The following is a 10413-nucleotide window of genomic DNA, read 5'->3' as shown; positions in this document are numbered from 1 at the left end:
TCTTCCCTATCAACTCATACTTTATTTCTACATGTTCAGAATGTTCCCATTCATCAGCAATTGTTGCACCTAAGGTCCTTTCAGTCACATTTTCAGGTTTACTTCATCGCTTGAGAGTTTGTACTTTGTGGTCGGTGGTGGAAAGGTGGAGCAAGAGGTCTCTCTCAAGCTGTGGGAGAACGAGTCTGCAGAGACGACGTTGAATTTTATCAAGGCGGCTTCATTTTGTTTTGAACTATCCAAGAGAGACAAGGTTGCTTCATTTGCAAGCTCAAAACTCTTTATGATTGTATTCTGCTTCTCTACCCAGTTCACTGAAAATATCAACCAATGCAATTGGTTGTTGGTGTTTGATCCCATTAGTAGTATGATCAAATTTGTTTCGAGACATGCAGTCCCCAAATGCTCCACTCCCCACAATCTGACGAATGGGAGAGGGAAGCTGAGGCTATGATCGCGCCGTTGTAGACAAACAGTTTAACACTGAGGTAATGTGATAAAAATAATCGTTTTTTCTCTCTCGTACGTTTCGGTTTATGTATGTCTGCTATGTACAATTCATGTACTCCCTCTGTCCCAAAATAAGTGACTCAACTTTATACTAGCTTTACTATAAAGTTAGTACGAAATTCAGTCATTTATTTTGGGACGGAGGGAGTACTATTCTGTCCTTGCACTGCTTTCTTCTACCCCCTCCGTAAACTAATGTAAAGGCATTTGGATCACTAATATAGTAATCTAAACGCTCTTATATTAGTATACAGACGGAGTAATATTTTTGTTGTATATTACTATGTTCAGTTGGTGTGAAATCCCCCAATTTTTGGTTAATCTAGGAAGTAAAAATAAGTTCAGTTTGTAGACTGTTTAAACCACTTTTAACTGAACTTGTACAAGCATCAAATCTAGGATATTTCAAGTCTCTTCACAAAAAACATATTACATAGCAATAATTTCATCTGATTGTTGTACCAATCCGATTATGAGGTGTATTCGTGGTGCCTTGAAGTGTAAAAATTGCAGTACTTTTCCTTCCTCTTTTTTTGTATTATTTTAGCTCAAGATTACACTTGCTGACTGGACACTAAATAACATTCTTCTGTTTTTTGTTGCAACGAGAGAATAATAATGAGATGCGCTGCCACATGGAGAACTTGGACCAATTGATAAGACACCAAATCTTGGGCACTAAATTATGTGTATGTAGTTGATCTGCATCTGAAATCTCTTTATAATAGTCGCGTATATTATAGTTAATTTCACCGATATCTGTGTATCTTTTATTTGGTTATTTGGCCTGAACCTACAGTTCAAGGTTAGTAATTATTTGGTCCGAGCCTACTATTCCTTTCCATGTCTTGTATAATTCTCTTTTTTGACATGAAGAGTTCCTGGAGGTTGGATGGCAATTTGAAAATTCCAGTGTATGCTTCAAGATGTATGCATATAATTTTGGAGTCTATTCATGTTGGTTCAGCATGTTTCTACTACACTCCACATCTCACAGTATTTAGAGCAGAGGGCCTTCGATAGTGAATACTGCATAAAATGGTGTTGTTCCGTGGGATGCAGAATTTGTTGTTTCATTCATCCCCTATCCTTGGTGTTGTTTTACATAGCTTATACTCATTTGCTTTGTTTCAGTGGCAGGTTATACAGCATAGGAAAACTTGACTAAGCTGTTCTGAAATTCCGGTTCCATTGGGTGATTTCTGTTTTCTTAATAAATTGGTGGGAGTGTGAGATAACTATTAAGCCAATTAGTTGCTGTGTACATTTAACAAGCGGTTAGTTGGGAGGTGATAATTATTTTTGTGTACACATAGTTTAGTCAGGGCATGCCCATGAACTGTTGCTTGCATATTGTATCATGTGAACGTAAGTGAATAAATCTTCCTTGGCTGAAATGTCATACCCGGTTTTGTGAAGTTTATATAAGCTTGCATTTTTTTTGTTGCTTTGACCATTTTCTTCTTTTCCTTTGATAGCTAAGATGCACATGTAAAATTACATAATTGGATCCTTCGGAGCCTGGTAGATTCTGTACCAATTGTCGACTTAGCACTTACCATGTGCTGCATAATTGTTTCAGATTAGCATCCTTGTACAGCAGCAAATCAACTAGGAGCCTCTCCTGAGAAGCAAAGATGTAGATTGTCCACCTCGAAGGTTATAGTTGCTAAAGAAGCTACAAGAGATTTAGAATATTTTATCTCACAACTTTCACTTCATCAGCCCAATAATGAAAGCAGAAGTATGCATTAAATATACAAAGGTCTCCACAAGGTTTGCATAAGACGGTAATGTCCCATCTTTAAATCCTCCGACATTGTGCTAGAAACTAATTTTATTACTGACTGGACATATATGCCATGCATGTTTAGTACCTTGACTCTTTATATAGACAAAGCTCTGAGGGATGAAGCGTTTGGGAGCCCGGATGAAGAATGCTTCTGAGGCGGAGAAAGAGAAGTGATGAGAATACTTCCAAACCGCTCTGAATTTTTATTTTGGCAAACTCGGACTCCTTGTTTGATAAAATACATCTGAAGAGCATTTTTGCGCACTGTTCAAATAAACTCTTCATTTTTGTGCCTCTGTCAAACAATGCATTTCAAATAATTAGGTTATTGTCCTGGGGATATTTCGACAAATGTTGTACTTATCATCCTAGATACTCCCTATTCATTACCTATATCACATTCCCATTTTATTTCTTTGGGGAATAGCACATATTGTATTTCCATTTTTAGTTTCTTTAGTTGTTTGAATTAAAAAAGGTGTAGACAAACAAAAGCTATAGAAAAGGATACAAATTAAATAGAGGTGGAATTTGAAAAATGGATTGAATTGGCAGGACGTGCGTTGCACGTGCACGCTTACTAGTGAAATATAAATGTGCCATGCTAAACTGATATTGTTCCAACTTTTTTGCTGTTTTTGAACTCTATGTTGTGCTAACCTTCTTCCTATAATTTCCTACCCAAAAAACCTACAAAATTAGAGAAAGGCGATTAGCCAATGGAAACTAATTAGTCAAAACCTTGTTGAAAAAGGTAAATCCACTACAATGACACAAGGAAACTCAATTCAACTAATGCATGACTTCCATGAAGCTTGGACACTTTCGGTAACATTGTTTGCGCCGTACTGAATATTACGGTACTTAGTTCTTTTTTTCAAATACGGTACTCAGTCTTTTTGACAAAATAACGGCAAGGAGCTATAAAGATGGCTTGGGTAAACCTAACCATGAGAGTACATATTTAGGACACCAGAAACAAACAAGCTGGGGCATGGATATAGGAAGAAAAGAAAGACGTCCATCCACGGATATTCAGTTCGATGGCTGGGCTCATCTGCACCCGTGAACAGTAAATACAAGAAAATACTAAAAATTCTAAACAAAATTTAGGTGGAAGATGTTCCAATGGGTGATGTCCGTGCCATATTTCAGCTTGTTCAGACATCCGATGAGCTCGTGGCAAAAAGACAAAATTGGTCAAAATAGTGCGTGAACAGTAAACTTTCTTACAACCCAAAATTTATCTTTTTTACTAAAAGCTACTGAAATGTCCAAACTTCATGAAATTTGGCACGGATTTCACGCACATGAGTATCTAGCATCACAAAAAAATTAGAAGTTTTTTAATTACCGTTTTAAATGAATTTTTTGTTCACCTCGGGTGCAGATGGACGAGACTTGCCTGCTCCCCCGTCGTGTGCCCATCCGTGCTCCCGTCTACGTGGCTTAATTTGATTGAAACAAAATAAGATCCGGCCTCACCCCCTTAAAATCAGGGGGGAGATGATTATATTAGAAAGAAAAAAGGAAAAAGACAGCCGTAGGATTAAGTGGGAGCACGGATGAAAGCACGGGAAGGGAGCAGGCAAGCCGGATCCGGTGCAGATGCACCTGAGAGCGGAAACACCGCGTCCATGGAAAATTATTACTCAAATCTTGATTTGATCTCTCGGACTCCAATACTAGACATCCTAGACCCTCTCAAATTAAACAGATTTGTTTCTTGGCTTCTGTCAACGGTATCAATGATGAAGTGGTGACAATTTCATACATGTGACAACCATAGTCAAAATAAAAATAAAAATTAAGGGAAATGAAACAAATTTGAATAAGCTATTAAGAAAAAAATTTAAAAATATGGAAATATGAGTAAATTATGTGAGATAATAAACCATAATCATTATATAATAATTATTAAGCATGTGAGAATTACCAAATTGAAAACTCAAACTTTCTTTTGTATAGATCAATGATATTATGGAAAACAAGAAATTTCAAGGCAACTCACTAATTATTAAACTTTCATAAAGATTAATCACATTTTCCTTTTTTATTGGTACTAATAGTTACAAGATTTTTTGGAATTTTGAAAAAAAAATTAAAATCTTTTCAGGTGACCCTTTTTGTGGATGGGCAGGTTATGGCTATGGAGCTCATTTCATTCTTAAAAAAATGATGCATTGTTCTTTTCAGATTCAGATGGAACAACAGCAGCCAAGATAGGTTAGAAAAATACACCACTATGCAATCGGTAGGGTCTTGTTCCTCCTTATCTCAGGATGGGTTCGATGGGACGCATAATCTGATTGTTTAGGGCGCACCACCAAACTGCATTAGACAGAGCCCCCATGATCCTATCTGTGAACCAGATTGACATGTCACTCCTGTCGGATCGCACATGAGCTGAGTTCCAGTGACAACATGTATATAATGAATATTCTTGTATTCCAAGCGTTTTGAAATGAACCAAATGGTCCATGCACGCATGATACTACATCACGATTTTGAGTAGAATAAGCAGACGAGCTGTCCAAGTTGCCATCTTGATCTTGATTCGGGTTTATGAGATCTTGAACAAACCGACAGCTACCACTCATACTCCCTCCATCCTAAAATAAGTGTCCCAATTTTATACTAACTTTAATATAAAGTTATATTAAAATTAAAACACTTATTTTGAAACGGATGGAGTACATAATTATTCCCTGGTCATTATGAATCTTTCGGTTAGGTTTATATAGAATGTTCTAAAACGAAAATGTTGAATAGAGTTCGGCCTCCATGGAGACCGAATTTGAAATGATGAAAGTTCATGTTTTTGTGTTACTTTTTTTTGAAAAAAATACACATATACTTGAAGACATAATGTATAAGTGTGTAAAATTTCAGGACATAATACGTTTAAATGAGTGCTAAGAAAACAAATATGTGACTTTTTAGGGTTTTCAACAACTTTCTTCCCCATGGTCAAAGTTTTCTCACAAAAAATAATAGTATGATAGTAGTATGCTTGATTAGGAAGTCCAAGACGGGCACTTCATTTTCATGCGAGTTTGTTGAGTCTCGTACACACGAAAGAAAAACCTACCATACTTCTACTATTGTGTGCGCTGGAGTTAGAATCTACACTAGAACAACTCTAGCAGATCTCGCATATCGTCTCGTTCCGCAAAATAACCACCGTTTTACGAGACTGGGACAAAGTCTCGTAAAAATATTTACATGGACTGTAAAAATTGGCCCGCTTTCTCAATATATCCAGGTTTCCCCCTACCTTTTGCCGTGCCCTCTATCCCTCGCGTGACTTGGTGGGAGGGAAATTTCAGCTCTCACCCACCGTTCCACCGCCGCCCCCGCCGCAAATCTCCGGCTATTTTTGGTTCCCTCTGGCCACCACGTGCCATGGAGTGCTTCAGCCGCCCACGTCCACGTCTTCTCCACCGAGTTTGGAGCTTAGGGGTGGCCAATCTTGCCGCGGGCGGGCGGTAGCTGCCAGCGCCATGGATCCGTCCTGGAGCTTCGTGGGTGGGCTCATTGCGGGCGGATCTGGCTACTCGTGCAATGCTTGAGCCACGTAGTCGTCCACCGTGCCAAATTCACACGTAGGGGGCGGCGGCGGATTTGCATTCGGCCGGTGGTGGGGATGTTACAGGCGACCGCTTTGCTTCCCGCTGATTTGCTACCGGCCAAAGGGAATATCTAGAGCTTCCCTCACAATTTGTGACAAAGTCGCGGATTAATTTTTCTAGATGGATTATTGGAGTTCGCCGTTGGAGTCAGATGATTCCAGCATAGAGGAGATGCTTTTGATGACGATGTTGATCACCTCATCTTGATACATCTTGTCCAACAATTTGAAGCTGACAAGAATAAAAACACCGAGGATCGACGGTTGTCGTCTTTGCATTCCACGCAACCGAGCTATCGGCCACAATATGCTCATGAAGTACTATTTTGCCGAGGTATCGAGCTATCCGGTTCACCTCTTTCATAGACGTTATCGAATGCGCTCCTTTTGTTCGCATTGTTGAAGCTTGTGAGCAAAGTTGTCATTTCTTCACTCGCCGGAGGAATGCCGCCGGTTTGCTTGGATTTAGTGCGTACCAAAAAATATCAGAGGCAATGAGAGTGATAGTATATGGCATTCTGACTGACTACACTGGTGAGTATCTTCACATTGGAGAAAATAATGCGCTCAAATGTGTGCGGGTGCTTGTCAAGACATTGATCTTGGTTTTTGGTCCCGAGTACCACCAAGCTCCCAATGAGGACACAGATAAATTGATGGCGATGAACAAATCAAGAGGATGGTTGGACATGCTTCGAAGTGTGGATTGCATACATTGGAGGTGGAAGAATTGCCCTAAAGTTGGGCCGAGCAGTACACCGTCTATAAACATAAACCCATTACTGTGCTCGAAGCCACAACTTTACATGACTTGTGGATTTGGCATTGCTTCATTGGGTTGTCGAGGTCTCTCAACGATAGCAATGTATTGCATATATCACATCTTTTTGCGCAGCTATCTAGTGGAAAATCTTCGGCTTGCAACTACACCGTCAATGGACATGATTATACTGAAGGAAATATGCCTTAGAGGCAATAATAAAGTTGTTATTTTCTATTTCCTTATTGATAATAAAGGTTTATTATTCATGCTAGAATTGTATTGATCGGAAACCTTAATACATGTGTGAATACATAAACAAACACCTTGTCCCTAGTGAGCCTCTACTAGACTAGATCGTTGATCAAAGATGGTCAAGGTTTTCTAACCATGGACATGAGTTGTCATTTGATAACGGGATCACATCATTAGGAAAATGATGTGATGGACAAGACCCATCCGTTAGCTTAACATAATGATCGTTCAGTTTTGTTGCTATTGCTTTCTTCATGTCAAATACATATTCCTTCGACTATGAGATTATGCAACTCCCGAATACCGGAGGAATACCTTGTGTGCTATCAAACGTCATAACGTAACTGAGTGATTATAAATATGCTCTACAGGTATCTCCGAAGGTGTTTGTTGAGTTGGCACAGATCAAGATTGGGATTTGTCACTCCGAGTATCGGAGAGGTATCTCTGGGCCCTCTCGGTAGTACACATCATAAGCTTGCAAGCAAACGACTAAGGAGTTAGTCACGAGGTGATTTATTACGGAACGAGTAAAGAGACTTGCTGTTAACGAGATTGAACTAGGTATAAAGATACCTCCAATCGAATCTCGGGCAAGTAACATACCGATGGACAAAGGGAATTACGTATGTTGTCATAACGGTTCGACCGATAAAGATCTTCATAGAATATGTAGGAGCCAATATGGGCATCCAGGTTCCGCTATTGGTTATTGACCAGAGAGGTGTCTCGGTCATGTCTACATAGTTCTCAAACACGTAGGGTCCGCATGCTTAACATTCGATGACGACATAGTATTATATGAGTTATGTGATTTGGTGACCGAATGTTACTCAGAGTCTCGGATGAGATCACAGACATGACGAGGAGTCTCGAAATTGTCGAGAGGTAAAGATTGATATATAGGACGATGGTATTCGGATACCGGAAGTGTTTCAGAGGGTGCCGTGTACATATCGAGCCACCGGAAGGGGTTCCGGACACCCCCGGCAAAAGATATGGGCCTTATGGGCCAAGAGGGGAAATGCACTAGCCACACGGGGCTGGTGCGCCCCCCATATGGGCCGGACCAGGAGGAGAAGGAAAGAGGGGAAGGGAAAGGAAAGGAGGGATTGGCCTCCCCCTTCCTTCCCTCCTCCCTCCTCTTTCCTTCCCCCTCGACAAATATGGCAGGGGGGCGCAGCCAAGGGGAGACCCCAAGTAGGATTCAGCTTACTTGGGCGCCTCATAGCAGCCTCCCCTCTCCCTCCACCTATATATATGTGGGGGGCGCCCTAGCACACCCCAGACAACTATTTAGCCGTGTGTAGCGCCCCCCTCCACCGTTTACTCCCCTAATCGTATTTTCGTAGTGCTTAGAAGCCCTGCGAGGGTCACTTCACCATCACCGTCACCACGCCGTCGTGCTGACAGAACTCATCTACTACCTCGACATCTTTCTGGACCAAGAAGGCGAGGGATGTCACCGAGTTGAACGTGTGCAAAACGCGGAGGTGCCGTGCGTTCGGTACTTGATCGGTTGAAGCGCGAAGAAGTTCGACTACATCAACCGCGCTAAGAAGCGCTCCCGCTTATGGTCTACGAGGGTATGTAGACACACTCTCCCCCTCGTTGCTATGCATCTCCATGGATAGATCATTGCGTGTGTGCATAATTTTTTTTGTTTTCCATGCAACGATTCCCAACATATACCATAGGGTATTATCTTGTTGGCGGTATCTATCGTTCATAGGCAACATTTGTGAAGACCATCAGTACGTGATACGTCTCCGTCGTATCTACTTTTCCAAACACTTTTGCCCTTGTTTTGGACTCTAACTTGCATGATTTGAATGGAACTAACCCGGACTGACGCTGTTTTCAGCGGAATTGCCATGGTGTTATTTACGTGCAGGAACAAAAGTTCTCGGAATGACCTGAAACTCCACGGTGATTATTTTTGGAAATAATAAAAAATACTAGCAAAGAATCAAGGCCAGGGGCCCATACCCTAGCCACGAGGGTGGGGGCGCGCCTGCCCCTCCTAGGCGCGCCCCCTACCTCGTGGGCCCCCTGGAGCTCCACCGACGTCCATCTTGACTCCATATATTCGTGTTCGGGGAGAAAAAATAGAGGAGAAGGATTCATTGCGTTTTACGATATGGAGCCGGAGAAGGATTCATCGCATTTTATGATACGGAGCCGCCACCAAGCCCTAAACTCTCTCAGGAGGGCTGATCTGGAGTCTGTTCGGGGCTCCGGAGAGGGGAATCCGTCGCCATCATCATCATCAACCATCCTCCATCACCCATTTCATGATGCTCACCGCCGTGTGTGAGTAATTCCATCGTAGGCTTGCTGGACGGTGATGGGTTGGATGAGATTTATCATGTAATCGAGTTAGTTTTGTTAGGGTTTGATCCCTAGTATCCACTATGTTCTGAGATTGATGTTGCTATGACTTTGCTATGCTTAATGCTTGTCACTAGGGCCCGAGTGCCATGATTTCAGATCTGAACCTATTATGTTTTCATCAATATATGAGTGCTCTTGATCCTATCTTGCAAGTCTATAGTTGATACGTCTCCAACGTATCTATAATTTTTGATTGCTCCATGCTATATTATCTACTGTTTTGGGCAATATTGGGCTTTATTTTCCACTTTTTATATTATTTTTGGGACTAACCTATTAACCGGAGGCCCAACCCAGATTTGCTGTTTTATGCCTATTTCAGTGTTTCGAAGAAAAGGAATATCAAACAGAGTCGAAACGGAACGAAATCAACTGGAGAAGTTATTTTTGGAAGGAAACCTACCGGATAGACTTGGACCCTACGTCAGAAGATGAAGGAGGAGCTCATGAGGGTAGGGGGCGCGCCCACCCCCCTGGGGCGCGCCCCCTGCCTCGTGGCCACCCCTTCGGTCCACCGACGTACTCCTTTCACCCATATATACCCACATATCCTAAAACTTCCAGAACGCATAATAGATCGAGAGTTCTGCCGCCAGAAGCCTCCGTAGCCACCGAAAACCAATCTAGACCCGTTCCGGCACCCTGCCGGAGGGGGCAATCCTTCTCCGGCGGCCATCTTCATCATCCCGGTGCTCTCCATGATGAGGATGGAGTAGTTCTCCCTCGGGGCTGAGGGTATGTACCAGTAGCTATGTGTTTGATCTCTCTCTCTCTCTCGTGTTCTTGATTTGGCACGATCTTGATGTATCGCGAGCTTTGCTATTATAGTTGGATCTTATGTTTCTCCTCCCCCCTCTTCTCTCTTGTAATGAATCGAGTGTCCCCTTTGAAGTAATCTTATCAGATTGAGTCTTTAAAGATTTGAGAACACTTGATGTATGTCTTGCCGTGGATATCTATGGTGACAATGGGATATCACGTGATTCACTTGATGTATGTTTTGGTGATCAACTTGTGGGTTCTACCCATGAACCTATGCATAGGGGTTGGCACACGTTCTCGTTGTGATTC

At 41.8% G+C, this 10413-nt stretch overlaps 1 long non-coding RNA gene across 2 annotated transcripts; it reads left to right on the top strand.

Annotated features, from left to right (window-relative positions):
* The first annotated feature begins 494 nt into the window (after positions 1-494).
* LOC125524411 lies at positions 495-2590 on the top strand. 2 transcript variants are annotated; one of them, XR_007290740.1, is made up of 3 exons: positions 495-1199; positions 2093-2300; positions 2385-2590. It is a non-coding gene; the product is annotated as an uncharacterized LOC125524411 (long non-coding RNA). The 2 variants fall into 2 exon arrangements; XR_007290739.1 differs by having other exon boundaries at positions 2093-2590.
* The last annotated feature ends 7823 nt before the right edge of the window (positions 2591-10413 follow it).

This window comes from Triticum urartu, chromosome 7 (assembly GCF_003073215.2).
Source record: "Triticum urartu cultivar G1812 chromosome 7, Tu2.1, whole genome shotgun sequence".
Lineage (NCBI taxonomy): Eukaryota > Viridiplantae > Streptophyta > Magnoliopsida > Poales > Poaceae > Triticum > Triticum urartu.
The sequence above is the reverse complement of the archived record's forward strand: the minus strand, read 5'-3'. Positions and strand labels throughout refer to the sequence as shown.